This window comes from Haliaeetus leucocephalus, unplaced genomic scaffold (genome assembly GCF_000737465.1).
Source record: "Haliaeetus leucocephalus isolate CR32 unplaced genomic scaffold, Haliaeetus_leucocephalus-4.0 Scaffold173, whole genome shotgun sequence".
In the NCBI taxonomy this organism is placed as follows: domain Eukaryota; kingdom Metazoa; phylum Chordata; class Aves; order Accipitriformes; family Accipitridae; genus Haliaeetus; species Haliaeetus leucocephalus.
Genome location: NW_010972609.1, coordinates 5,078,794 through 5,094,740, shown reverse-complemented (window position 1 = coordinate 5,094,740; position 15,947 = coordinate 5,078,794).

The following is a 15,947-nucleotide window of genomic DNA, read 5'->3' as shown; positions in this document are numbered from 1 at the left end:
CATAGGAAACTGAAAAATCCTTGACTTGGGATAAGCACTACTTAGCAACGACTAAAACATCAGTGTGTTATCAACATTATATTCTCATACTACATTCAAAGCACAGCACTGTACCAGCTACTAGGAAGAAAATTAACTTTGTCCCAGCTGAAACCAGGACACAGTTATAAAGCCATGGACTTCCAAAGACAAATTTATTTCTAGGAAGCTGGAACAGCTTTTTGACCAAAACTAAATTATTTTTTCCCTATACATACATATCTACTCCATATGCATATAAATACACACACATATTCCATATGCTCCATATATATATTATTCAAATATGTGTATGTATTCAAATATGTACATGCATGTTCAAATATATTTACACTGACATGGAATCATAGAATAATAGAATGGTTTAGGTTGGAAGGGACCTTAAAGATCATCCAGTTCCAACCCCCCTGCCATGGGCAGGGACACCTTCCACAAGACCAGGTTGCTCAAAGCCCCATCCAACCTGGCCTTGAACACTTCCAAGGATGGGGCATCCACAACCTCTCTGGGCAACCTGTTCCAGTGCCTCGCCACCCTCATAGTGAAGACCTTCTTCCTTACATCTAATCTAAATCTACCCTCTTTCAGTTTACAACCATTAGTTCTCATCCTGTCACTACACTCCCTGTTAAAGAGTCCCTCCCCAGCTTTCTTGCAGGCCCCCTTTAAGTACTGGAAGGCCATTGTAAGGTCTCCCCAGAGCCTTCTCTTTTCCAGGCTGAACAACCCCAAGTATCTCAGCCTGTCTTCATAGGAGAGGTGCTCCAGCCCTCTGATCATCTTCGTGGCCCTCCTCTGGACCCACTCAAGCAGGTCCATGTCTTTCTTATATTGGGGGCCCCAGAGCTGAAGGCAGTACTCCAGATGGGGTCTCACAAGAGCAGAGTAGAGGTGTGACTCACCTCCCTTGACCTGCTAGCCACACTTCTTTTGGTGCAGCCAGGAATGCAATTGGCTTTCTGGGCTGTGAGGGTACATTGCTGGCTTATATTCAGTTTTTCATCCAAGTCCTTCACCACAGGGCTGCTCTCAATCAACTCATTGCCCAGCCTGTATTTGTGCTTGGGATTGCCCCAAACCATGTGCAGAACCTTGCACTTGGCCTTGTTGAACTTCATGAAGTTCGCATAGGCCCACCTCTCAAGCCTGTCAAGGTCCCTATGGATGGCATCCCTGCCCTCCAGAGTGTCAATCACACCACACAGCTTGGTGGGATCAGCAAACTTGCTGAGGGTGCACTCAATCCCACTGTCTATGTCACCAACAAAGATGTTAAACAGCGCCAGTCCCAATATGGACCCCTGTGGAATGCCACTCATCAGTGGTCTCCATTTGGACATCAAGCCATTGACCGCAACACGTTGAGTTCAACCATCCAGCCAATTCCCTATCCAGCGAGTGGTCCACCCGTCAAATCCTTGTCTCTCCAATTTAGAGACAAGGATGTCATGTAGGACAGTGTCAAATGCTTTGCAAAAATCCATGTTTACACATATATGTATTTTCATATCGTGGTACACAGGAGGAATCAAAGATCAGAAAATATATTTAAAGTCCCAGAAAATGTCCTTTGCAGACAGCGGGAAAAGCCTTTTGCTTAAAGGAATAATATGAAGCAGACCATTTCTCCTCAGCGTAGTGTTTCCTGGTAGTTATAAGTTCTTCTCTTCAGTTTTTCAACTAGATTGTTCCACAGATTGGAGCTTATCTCTAGGTGGTAAGCAACAGATGCCAGCACTAGACATAAATTACTTGTAGCAGTCAAACTGTTGCATGATTTCGGACAGAAAGTGGAATAGTCTTACAAAATATCTTCTATGACTCTGTTTCTTTTGCTGTCATGTTTCTAGCTGTGTAGATGCACCAAGCTTTTGGATGTCGTCTTTCACTGGTGTTCAATTAGCTGTTCTATGTAGTCTGCAAAGCTATTCCCTGTGTGCTTTCTCTGCATGCTTGCTTGTATGCTGCATGTATACATTCCCTTCCCTGTATGTACACATTCCCTGTATGCTTTCTGTGCTTGCTTTTACAAGCTTGCTCCTTACTTACCTAATGTTGAAGTGTTCTTTTACATGCTACTTGAAACTTTTCAGCAAAGAGACACTGAAGATGTGGCAACAGCGTGACTTTTCTTGTGAAGAATGAGTCAGATTTGGTACCTTTGTGTTCAGGCTTAGTTTTTATAAATGCTCCAATCACCATGACAGATTATTTTTTTAATACTTTCTTGATCTCCACTTACACAGCTTCAAAATTAATTTAAGCTTCTGAGAAGTGTCAATCTCTTTGAATAATTAAATTAAAGCCTATTTGAAATTGAATATTCTCTGCCAATAAACTTTTAAAAAATTATTATTATTATAAAAAATAACACATGGCTGACCTGTCATTGTTCTGCCTCTAATGTGCTGACCTCAAAGCTTGTGCCTATGCAAGCAAATTATTATATAGTGAAACATGACTTTTCATGACTGCGTATCCATAGGCCAGTCCAGTTATGAGCAGCTATGGGACATCTATTAATGAGACATAAAAATGTTAGAGTGTGTATAATTTTTTTTCCTTCTAATATAATTTTAAAACAAAAGCTGCTTCACAGCTAATTGAATGTAAAGGAAAAAGCAGATGTTACTTTATTTAATTACCTGGTTTAATCTTTACTGAGAACTATGTTATCTTATTAAAAACTTATTGGAGTACTAGATGATTCCCACCCTGTCTGTACTGATATTCCACAATAGCCTGAAGTTGTTTCAAGGGTTTGTTTTGATTTGATTGTATATTTTAATGTTTAAGCAGCAGGTTCATTTGTTAGTAGAAAAAACATGTTTGGCATTTCAACTTTAAAATTAAAACTCACTCTGATACAACTTGAATGCTGAGTTTGCAGGACAAGAAGGGTGAAAATAATTTTTAAGTGTTCCTATAAAAGATAGGGTACATGGGGAAGCCAAAACCTTACTAAGTTCAATTATTTGTATGCTACACTAACAGGGAGCATGCGCAACACAAGGATGAGAGAGCGAGCGAGAAAAGGCCAGTCTTTCTGTGTCTCTTTATAAAAATGAGAATCAATACAACCAAAAATGCCCCCAGAAAAGTCACCTGTCCACTTTGTACGCATGCCTACCATTAAAGAAAAGGTTTTGTCCTCGCCCAGAATGGCATATGCTCATGGGCTTTGATAAATTAGGCTAGAACTGTAAAGTAGGTTATAAAATAGAATTCCAATTCTATCAGAAATTCTGAAGTCTCTCTAAAACCCCTTAAAAAGAATTGAAGTCTTTTTTTAAAATTCAATCTGAAAAGACTTTTAACAAAAGTTTCTAAAGCTCCTGGAAGAAACAGGAGAGCTGTTAGAGAGCTTGCATATTGGGAAGACTGGAGATCCTGGAATCTGAGAAAGCTGAAGACAACGTAGTCTACAGGCTTCTTTGAAACTTCATTATCACGTAGCAATTTTTGTGAGGTTTTTAGTATAAAGATCACCAGTGGATCAGTTTTGATACTGAACGTACAGATGCTACTATAAGACTTTTCAATTTTTTAAATTAAGTAGTAAATCACCCACCCCTTTAAGGTACTCTAACAAATCAAAATGAAAGTAGCTCTAAGCTCATTTAGATAGTAAAGAAGGAAGAGCAAGAGTTAATATTCCAAACAGAAGATATCCTCCCATATCTTCAATAAAAAACCTGTATCCCTACGCACCACTCAATATATTCCACTTTACAAAGGTCTGCACCTGCCCTGGCATACCAACCTTCACGCAGAATTATCAGTGCCATCCACAGCTGTAGGACTGGCAGTAAACACTGAGACCTTGCTTCTGTGATATTATGTTTGGAAACTGAAAGACAAAACTACAAAGTATACGAGACCTTCTCATACTCCCTCTGCTCTACGTTCTTCCTCTTTATTCCCTGTCTTTGCTGTACGGAGCTTGATAGCTCTGACTGTGTGCTGTGGTTCATGTGTGGCCTCATGACACAAAAAGGATGAATGAGTGGCAAGTAGAAACATCTAGCAGCTCCTGGGGCTGCTCTTGAGATGTGTTTTAAAGCCTTCAAGAAAAAAAAAAAAATATGAAAAGTTGAGACAAGTTGACAGTATGCAACCATCCTGAAGTCTCCAATTTACTCATCTGCCTTCTGTAATTCTCACATATAAAATTTCTCTTTTCCTTTAATACACTAACTAATACTACTTCATCAGATCCACACAAGCCAAAATTTCTGATTCCCCTCAGTTGTGGCTTTGGGATTAACAATTAATGAAAAAGGTAAAAAATCAGAAATTCTCAATAACAATTCCAGCTCACCAAAAAATAGCTTGATGGGCAGCATGTAGACCGTAACTATGGACTTGTATTCACTTTTCTGGTTCTTCAAGCACATTGGTCACAACATTTCTTAAAAATAAAATCAAACTCAAGACATGAAAATATCATACATCACCTGTCTAGCTTAATTTGATTCACTTTTATCAGTAAATCTATACATCCTCTAACAGCTTTGAGCAAAAGCTTTCTTTTCAGGATATTGACATTGGGTTTATAAAAGCTCAGACTCACAACCGTAGCTCTGTCATTCAGGTGCATATGCCTTATAAGCACTGCTAGGGTCAAATAAGCCATGTCTGCTCCAATAAATTAATAACATTAATTTTAGCTCTTTGCAAGTTTCCTGAGCTGAAAACAAAAAGAATACTGGGGAAGTACTCTATTTTTCATGTTTAAAATTTTATAAACCTCTGTTTCTGCACAAAAGAACAGACCATCTGCATATGGCATATTAACACTTAATGCTGCACATTAAAATATGTTGAAAATTGAAAAAGAAACAGACAAACAAACAGAACATAGCACAAAAAAAAGTTATGAATATCTAACTCCAATATATAATATGGTGTAGAAAATACTTTAAAATACATATCATAGCTATCAGGATAGTTTGCTTCATATTTTGCATATTTACAAGGGCTGAAACTTTGATTGGTGTACCAGAGTCATGAGATCTACTTGAAACAAATAGGCTCTTTACCATCTCTTGCTTTCCACAGTAGGGCATGCTTGACACATGTCAGAATGACATAATGGAAGATACATTTTACTACATTGTAGGCACTGATCAATTAAGAAAGCTTACCTTATATCACAATGCATTACTAAATAGACACCACAACAAACATGGTGATTTTTTGACACTAAAACACTTTTCTGATAGAGTTGTTCGACAGCACAGATGTAAGAGCATAAAAATTATTCTTATAAAAAAGGTAAGACAGTTATTTGACCTTCTCAGTGATGCTGGCCAAAGATAAAGCATTACAAAAGACTGCTGGGAAGAAGAAGATACACTACATTTTAGCAGTGCCCATTCATATATATCACAGAGGTGAACCTCTTTCAATCAGGGACTAAGTTGAACACTAAGTTGCTACAGAAGTTGAAGATGCTAATGAAGTGCCGAGTCATTGCAGCATCAAAACTCAGAGAAATCATTCATGTCTATGGCGAAAATTATTAAGTTCTGAATAACAATACACCATAGATTTAATTTTCAAGGGTGTCCTTGTCGAAATCTCCCTTCTTTTCAGTACCCTCAGCTGTGTCTGAAATACCTCACTATGTAAGTATTTATTAAGTCCTTGGGATAGATAACTGCTCCCTAAAATGGGGAATTGTGCTGTGGAAACAGAGAATAGCAGTATTTGTTTACACTTGCTACAAACCGTTTTGTTAATCTTGAGCAAACATTGTTCCTAACGTGATCACAGTCTGCCAAATGAAGCACTACATCCAGCCTCATTAGGTAAACCCCAGTTTCTTCTTCAGGCAGTACAATGAACAACTTCATTTGTTGCCAGGTTACGCCATCTCTAATTTCTTTGCCAAAGGAAGTTGGAATTGGCATACATCTGAAGATGCCACAATGAAAATGGGTTGGCACAATTTTGTTGAGAAATTACTCCTCTTTTATGATGAATTTACAAGTCAACACAGTGAGTGGTGGCTTGAAACTGATATGTTTTTGATACGTTTCTGCCTATAACTGATATGTGGCTTGTCTGGGTACTCCAGGAAACATCCTAGCCCCGCTGAAGTACATGCCTTAAGAATGGAGGGAAATACAGACAATCTTCTGAGATTTTAATTAAATTCCTTCTACTGAATTGATGAGATTAATTAAGAGCACTAATTCTGAATGGCCACAGTCTGCATAAGAACAGTATTCTGGTAAAGTCATAAAAGATCCAGTCCATTCCAGTGGTATTAGTGGTACCAGAAAAGCACCTTTGAAAACTGTTACTTTCAAAACTCTAGAAAAGTATGTAAAACTTTGGACTGAGAGGCAATCTTTGGCAAAATGTTACATTTTATTCTGACTCTATTTTTCTACTGATGCTATTTTTGGAACAAAGAGTTCTTTCTATTGCAGAAGATATATCTCAGACCCTTTGTCCTTGCCAGACAGTAGTAGAGAAAACAGCACTTCCCCCCCCACCCCCCCCACCCCCCCTTTTTTTTAAACTTAACAAACTAGGAACATACAGCAGGGATGTGAGTAAGCAGGCAACAAAGGTATGTTTTCAACTTCCTAAAGATACAGCAACTAAATCTACTTCATAAAGTGAGCTGTTCCTTTATATTCCTCCTCCCTATCCTGGCCACTGGCAAAGTTGCATTATTATCCTATGAGTCATTCTTTCTTCAAAATATCTCTCTGGGTAGTACTTGTTAATTAAACTTTCTCATCCTCTCTTTCTCTCTTACAGTTGTTGGCAAGAGTCTTGTATCCTTTCTTTTGAATAGACATCTATATGTAATCTCCCATTATTATAGTAGTAGGAAGGAACTATCTTTTACCATGTGTGCCTGTTGAGCATACAATTACTAATTATATCAAGTATGCCTTGTGAGTGCTACTGGTGATTTAAATAGTACATTTTCTTCATCTCTTTAGGACAATGTCATGTATTGTACAATGTTTCTGTCTGATTCTTTGGTGGCATTTTAGCTAGTGAACTTGAAAAGTTCCTCAGTTTCATAAAGAAAAATGTGGAACATCTGTCCCTTTTCTGTGGATGTGACTCTGCAGTAGCTAAAACAGCCTGCTGTTCAGAAATGCAGAGTAGGAAATAAAATGTCATTTGAATACGTGTGGTAATAATAGCCTGGTGGCAGTGCCATAGCCAAAACCAATACTCTTAAGAGTAGTAAAATCATATGTACTGATTTCTTAATTTCATTTTTTATGAAATTATAGGAAAACATTTTTCACAAAAACTAGGTTTCAATCCTGACCATACAAACATGCATACATATTTCATGATGACTCTGTCCTACAAAATATATAGAGAAGTAACTGAGCATGAATGAATCACCTGAGTACAAATGAAAGGATAATGGAGCTGTTATTTATGTTTAGTGAAACAAATTCACAGGGTGGCTTTGGAGATGGCCAAGAAGGTACAGCTTATGTCTTCATCCATAGTCATTTATTGCATAGCTCTGTACAGAGTAACAGCTCTAGCTTTAAGTATGATAGGATAGAGAAGGTAAAATATGCGTGAAGAGTAGCTGATGTATTGGAAGAGCGAGGTAAGCAGAGAGAAAGCCTGAGCAGAGTAACACCTAAAGATCTTCAACTGAAATCAGACCTCCATCATGGTGGCTACTATATAAATGATTAATTAGAAAGAATAAGAAGTCTACAATTAGGACTGAATGGGAAGGTGTAAGAATTCAGGAACTGATTTAACCTAGGCCAAGGAAATCCTGGAGCAAAACCAGGGAAAGAATCTACCTCTTGGAAAATCAATCCAGACCTCATCCAGAAAACCATCCCTTTTGTAAGCAGTGACAAAATAACACAGATTGCTGTGCTCTGGGTAGCCATGACTGCCTTAAAGCTGATCTGGTAAATCCCTAAAAGTCCCTTCAAGACCTATGTTTCTGTGGATTCAACAGTAAGATAAAGATAAGGAGAACGGGCCATTATATGTGTGATGTCTGATCTTTTTATTTCTGTCATGTATGAACATCAAAAGCATTTGTTGGGACTGCAGTTGTCAAATTGTAAGCCAGCATGTGAAAACAGCTGTCTATCCTCACCACCAACAAACACGAATAGATCTGTCATCATAATTACAGCTCAGAGCTGGATTGTCTTCAAATACCAACAACAGTCTGCACTGTGAGCGATGTCAAATAAGCCTGACTCAACTGGTTTAGGATCCATTTTTCTAGAGAGCATAATGACAGCCTTTCTCTTCTATGAAAGGTTGCAAAAGTTTCTGCGTAAGGAAGTCTGCTATCTCTCATGTTAAATATTTCATGACTTGATAAAAGAAATCTTTCTAGAAATCAAAAAATGATTTACACATTTAATAAAATAATTATGCAGTTTATTTATGTGCATATAATTTTAACTTGATTATACTCCAACAGTCTTGTTTCCTTATTGCAGCAGTAACTGTCTTCTGATATTGCTTCATGGATCTCTCACAAATGTTTATTTGGATACATACAGTAGCTCAAGGGGTTTATAATGGAATACTGAGATTTTCTTCCCAAGAGCTATACATTGGCAAGAAGTGACTGAGAGATGTCTGAAAGTATCTCCTGATTTAGCAGTGGCCTAGACAAAACTAATTTGGGAATCTTACTAAGAATGAAATTCTATAATGTAAATATCACACTGTCAGCATAGCTGGTCAGCAGATTTAGCATGAATATTACACTTCTCTCTATATCTGGCAATATGAAAAGGAAACAGGCTTGTTTGAGGAAAACAGATAGAGACAGTCATTTCCCTTGGGACACAGAAGAAGCAGGAATCAAAAAGTATGACTATTTGAATCAATTCCCAGTCTCTCTTCTGAACCAAACCTGGGCAACTGACCCGTGCACTGAGTTTCCTCAGGAAGCAGATTGCAGTCTTCAGGTGTACAGATTATAACCTGCCATTTTGAAATTACAACTTCTAATATTTGTTCTCTGAGGATATAGTTTCTCTTGAGTCTGGATATTGTTGCATAGTCCATGCTCAGTAACAGGCAAGCCAGGATAATCTGCTTTCCCATCATGCATTACTCCTACATTCCTGAATTATTTTAATTATCATAACAGTCTAGCATATAGTCAAAGTACAAAAGCATTCCATAAAGTAAAACCATCAAGCAACTGGAATTACAGGTCACCGATACTACTATCCATATAAATCAAACTGGCTGTATAGAGGCAAAAACTTCTGCCCCTCAAAATCTTCTAGCCTGAGGGCTTGCACATATTTGACATGAAGCTTTGTTAAATGTGCACTGTCATGGCAAATGGTGGTATTTTAAATGTGGAAAGTATACTACTTTTGAATTATTATATAGAGTCATAATCTAAAAGTAGTAGCCATATATCTAAAAGAAGCAAGCACGAGAGGAAGAGAAGAATGTAAAAAAGGGAAAGGGAAGGAGGCTATAGTTGGCTAGTAATTTAGTAAAAAGAATAAACAAAAAGACTAATTTCAAGTCCACCGTCACAGGACCTAGATACTAAATCCCTTGCTAGATTTGAGACTATACTTGAAGTTAACAATATAAAAAATGTGCAGTCACAGAATCTTAGAATCATTCAGGTTGGAAGGGACTTCAGCAGCTATTCTGGCCTATCCTCCTGCTCAAAGTCCAAGGCATATCTCTTAGTTTGATTCCATTTGTATGCATGTGCATGCTCCTGAAAACATGAAGTATGTTCTGTTGAAATTTTTAATTAGAAAATACATTGTCATTATATTCTGCATATTTTTTCACTTGAAATCATCCAAAACAGCTCACTGAAAGAATTTGTAAAGGTCTTAAAAGTCAGACATTGTGCAGGAACACACTTAAATTGAAAAATACTGGTAACAAACTGATAGTTACCAGTGGAGTAAATGAGGAACGCTGACTGAAATAAAATCAGGTCATGATTCCTCTCTTAGCTGCAGGTTGCAGAGCATGAGTTCAAGCCTAAGTTCCATATTATTGTCATTTCCCTTTCCATCCCTCTCTCCCTGGTGAACCCAGCTTCATATGCACACTTGGTCCCTGGATATGGGAACCAAAGACAGATAGGAAAGCTGTTGGTCACTTCATTTCACTTGTACGATAAAGGCAGAGGGTTTCTCCCTCTGCGCCATGACTCTCAGAAAAAGCTGAGCACAGTTTGGTGTTTATAAATACAAATATAACTGTGTACACACAGAGACACACATACACATTATGTTGCAACATAGTAAACATGGTATAAGTTATTAGCGTAAATTCAGCTGAGCGTTGAAGATGGAAGTGAACATACAGGGAAGATGTGAATCTAAATATAGATCATTGGTGTTCTTCAGGAGTGATTTTCACAGTGTAACAGTGCATATATACATACCCTGTAGACTGTATCAGACAATTAACTGGAGCTTCTAATCCCTGAGAAAACAATGCAATAACTATATACAAAAAGGAACAGAAGCAGTGTGGGAACGTGCACATTAGTTGGCAATTTGAATCATGAAAAATGAATTGTTATTAATTGTTACTAATTCTTGTTTAAGCTGCCATCATTCCACTTCACACTGAAGATCAGTGAGATGACAGGAGTTAATTTACATTTCTAAAGGCCATTTTTTGTTTCTGGGAAATCTGGGATCTCAGAAATATAATCTAAAATATAATATCAGCATGCTTTACACACTTTCTTTTTCAAGGTTGCTTCATAATTTACAGGCTAGAAACAGAACCAACTTGTACGTGTTCAGGATCTATTTCCAACTGATGATGCAAATTGTGGGAGGGGAAGAATGATGTTTTCTATGAAATATTAAGTCCCTATGTACTCTTAGGGTACTCTAGAACAAAGGTGATTGAGAGAAAGTAATTATTTTTTAGGCTTGTTTTCCAGAATAGAGAACTTGCATTTCAAAGAGGCATTCTTGTATAATACAGTATTGTTACCCATGACTAAGGTTTGCAGAATCTTTTTCAAATATCATACAGGCATATGTGAGGAATGTGCAAGGAACAGAGAATAAAATACAGTATCACAGATCTACCAGTGATGATCTCAAAGTCAAAAAGTACCATGTTATTTGTAGGCATGAAGCTGAGCTAAGAGAAGACCTTTGAGAATCAAAAAAGCTATTATTTGAGATATAATAGGCAACAATCTCCACTTTTGATTATGCAACCCAGCAAGAATAGATAGATAACCTCAAGAAAGAACCTCCGAAACCCACTCATCTTTTGTGTCAGCCTGTAGAGAAAGGAAGACAGAGGATATGTTTCAATTCCATCCTGCCTAGATGGTGAATACGTCTGTAACAGTTGCTAACATTTCTTAGATATTCTCTTTAATCACATGCACAATAATGTAATTAAAGGTGCAAAACCACAGAAAAATTAAAGGCTTGTCTAAAGAAGTGGTGATTCACAAAGAATTGAATACACAAAACCTGGTTTGAGTCTGAGTCATGTGGAGCTCAGTGTACTACTGATTTTTGCCAAAGGCAATAGTAATAATGTTGGAAAAGATTAAAATTTTAAATATGATTAAACTCATTAAGAACTTGTTCTGAAGCTTAAGTGGATGTGGCAGTAGAGAAGAGGCTTGGATGCAACTGTGAATCATGCCAATTTCACTTTGAAAAACTGCTCTCCAAAGACTTGAGTTGTACTCTGTCTTTAGGAAAATGAGCTAAACTGGTTTCCCAATGCAGTATGCCTGTAAAAGTGAGAAAGTTCACTGACCCATAAATGGTGTTTGCTATAGTGCCTTTGCAAGTCCTATCTCCTGCCAGCCGTGTAATAACCTGAGACTATATTTGAAACTGATAGGGAATAAAACTGAGAAGGAGGAATAGTTGGACAAATTAAATATGAAGATTTTCAGTTTAAAAAGTTGTCAGAAGCTTGTCAATAAGGATTTAAATATGTGGGATGAGCCACATTCTGGAAACGTCATTTTCTCATCACTTTCTATACAGCCTATTTAGATTATACAACAACTTCTAGGTGTTTATATATAGATGTGAAGATTTCCACTTACATAAAATAGAAGATAATTAGAAAATGAGAGAAATGGATCACTTCTTATTTGTAAGAAACACCATTGTGACTCTCTAATAGAGTTTCTACTTCCCCTGATAGAGATCATGAGCTCCGGTCTTCAACTAAACAATTCTAGTTTTCCTGCTTTTTGGTACAAAGCTTGTGAATTATTCAGAATTATTCTTTTCCCCACTGCTTCTGAAGGAATAGAAGCTACAAGTTGTCCTTAATTAAAATAGTCTGTGCTTGCCTGTAATATTTACAACTGCATTTGAGGCTTCCGCTAACAAAGCTGGTTGCTGTCATTTATTTCCAAAAAGATTTAAAATAAGATATGTATTTCCTCACATGATTGACAGAGGAAACCCTTTTTAAACAAAGGTTAGAAAAAAACAGTTACTTTCCTAAGCCAAATGCAGTAAAAGAGGTAGTATCGTAAACCAACTTAATCATTTTTTTCCCCATGTAAAGTCCATGAACATGTTTGTTAACAAGGAACAATTTTTTTTTTTTTTGGTAGGGCTTTGTTTTCTCAGGGAACTGAAATTTCAACAGTTTCAACAATTTTTCTGGAATGCTCATTATTTTTTCATTACTTAAAAATGAAGGAAAATATACAGATCAGCAAATTTCATCGAATCATCAAAAAGATCAGTTTGTTGTTTTGACAGCATTAATATAACTTCTTCTAGAAACTAAATCAGAACATATGCAGTGGTCCTCACATTTCATGCTTCGAATTCTCAGTACACCTGTAAACTTGTTATTCTGACCTTCCAAGTCTGTCCTTAATAATTCTAACCTTAATTATTACTAGGGAGTAGCCTTCATTTTCACTAAGTCTATCAGTGAATCTCTCAGCAGGAGAAACACCCCTTTTCAGAAGCCCAGCCCCAGTTATATGAACCATTTAAATACTCCATACATTCACAGGGTTGTTATTTATTTTAATGAATCCTAAATAAACAGGGTAACAGTTCACAACATATTTATAGAGCCAAAACTTTGGGCTAGAACTGAACTGAAAAATACCAAGTTCATACCACTCTTTTTTCAAGCCAAAATTGATTTACATTTCTAGCCCTGAGACTTCTCAAACTCTAAAGACTTCATATCTATACATTCTTAGTTTAGGGATCGTTAACCCATTCCTAAAAAGTTCTGACCTAACAAAGTGTGGTGAAAAAAGTGTGGTTAACAACTGTTTTGTATAACATCAGGGAAACATTTTGCATGAGACTGGGTAGGGTTTGATCTAATTAATGGCTATCCTTTCATGGTTTTAACTGGAAATCAGATAAACACCAAGGCAAAAGGGCATATTCAGCAATCATATATCCAGTTGATTTTAAGTGACAAGACCTAGTGTAAGACAGAATATTATTACTATTTTAGTCAATTTTCTTCTAGCTCAGTTCAGCTCTACCTGTAGTTAAAGTGTCCCATGAGTTTCAGTATGTTACAATGGACTTTCAGTGAAGGAATGAAATATGATTAACTTTAAGCATGTATTGCTGAATTGGGGCCTGTTAATACAAATATAAATCAAAGATTAATAGTTCTGTCCAATACTCTCTGGGACGATACTCTCAAGGAAAATGTTCAAACTAGTCTACTTTAACTAAATAACTATTTAACCTGTAATAAACAATTTGTTATATAGAATAGACCTCACAACAGAATAACGTACTGATGACAAACAAGTTGTCCACACCTGCAAAGGAAATCTTCTACTTTCATACACAGCTCCATTCAATGCTAATATCTTAAAACTGACCAGGTACAAATAAGCATCTTTTCCAATGATTCATTTAGCTCTGCAACAAGCCTCAGGTTTCCTAAATATCTTAAGGACAAAAACCCACCATCTTGCCAATAGATTTTAAAAAGATAACATGCTTTTTTTAAAAAAAAAATGGGATAAATCACTGCTAAGACAATTGATTATTTCTGAATCACAGAATATTATAGTAACAACATGCTTATGAAGAATATTTATTGTCTCCTCTGCAATTTTCCTCTGGTGACAGCAAGCCTTGAAAAGAAAGTATTCTTTTCACCTTCCCAGATGCATTCTTACACCTACCTGCTCCTCCCTGATCAAAATTACTTATGATAAGTGCAAGTACTCAGTATTCTTCTGTATTTCACTGGGAAAGGGCTGGAAATAGAAGAAACTGCTTAGAGTGAAACTATTTCTTAGCAGTTACATATAATTCTATAACAAATCCCAAACTACCCAGTTTGAGGAGTCATATGTGCATCTCCTGCCAAAATTTGATCTGTATTCAGAAACAAGACATTCCTGTACCCCAGACCTCTGAAGAGCCAGGGGCTGCTAGTTGGGGGTGGTTCTTCACTTTTGCTTTGTGTAAAATCAAAACAGTAATAATCAAAACTTAATGACTTAAGAGATACCATGGTACTAACATACAGTCTGTCTACACAGGTTTTTCTATTTGTTGCTCCGGGACTGTTCTTGTATTTTACACAAATTTTTTGCTTAATGTCAGTAGAGAATTCATCCTGAAAGCAGATATGGCACCCAGTCTCTTTTCTCCAAGTGAATGTTCTTAGCACTGCACTAAGCAGAGAGTCTCCTTTTTGAATATTTATTCTCTCTCATTTTCGCTCACAACAAAACAGATCAATTATAGGTCATTAGCACGATGCACGAGAGTGCTACTGTTCAAAATGGACAACAGCCAAGTTCTGGCTGCCTGCTTTCCAGAAGCTGGACATCTACATCTGAAGTAAAAATTACACCCAGATAACTTTCTACCTGAATGATTGTACCACACAACAGACCTATAAATCAAGGATCATCAGTTAAAAAATGGAAAAGCTTTGAAAAGAGCTCAGTTCTTTGAAAGAAAAATTTTACTGTTCATACAATTTTACACTGTATAATCCTCCTTGAAGCCCTGACAGAAATGCCACTAAGAGGAAGGAGATTTCAGAACCTACTCTGTCCTTCATATTTCCTTTACTAGCTGGAGCACAACCCACACTGTGATACTGTCTAATCTCCTTCTTGTGCTATGATGTAAAATATAGCATTCTGCATTCCATTTATACCTAAAGGTTAGGGGCTGCAGTCTTTAAATGCTTAAATACTTCCCTATTTTGGCCCTTCTGTAAATAATTCTGTCTTTCTGTTACTCTATCTTTTCTGATTCCATGTACATAATTTCTATCGGTCAGGTATTGACCATACTACATGTTCGTAGCAATGCATTTATAGGCACTGCTACAATACAGATAATAAAATAACAATAATAAACAGTTGTCAGTGAATGAATGATGTTCTGTAATGATGCCAAAGCCTACCTGATCAGGCACAAAGCCTGAATCTTAGTGAAGGATTCATTTTTCTTACCTGCTCTCCAGTCCAACAGAGAGCTTAGGAAGGGTATGCAGCACACAATACTGTGATAAAAATAAGAAGCTGGAATACATCAATGGAACCAGAACCAAAAGTAACTCATGGTGCTGATTCCCATCATAGATGTCAACAACTCAAAAAGTTGCAGTTCATGAGTTTGTAAAAAAAGTTGTCTATTCCACAAGCTGTTTTGGCCCCTACCTCATGGCTGCATGACAGTAATTTAGTAATTCTTGATGTGAAAGTTTGTCAGATGCATATTCCAGGCAATACCTCCTCCCCCTCGTTGAATCATACAGGCTGTGTCCTAATCAAATTATATTTTTGAAGTGTTTCCTCACTGAATCCCACAAGATTGTTTCTCATATTTTCCCCCACACCTGCTTTTTAAACTAACTATCCTGAGGCTGCCAGCAGAGCCTTCTTTCTTCTCTCTCTCCCCTTATCCCCC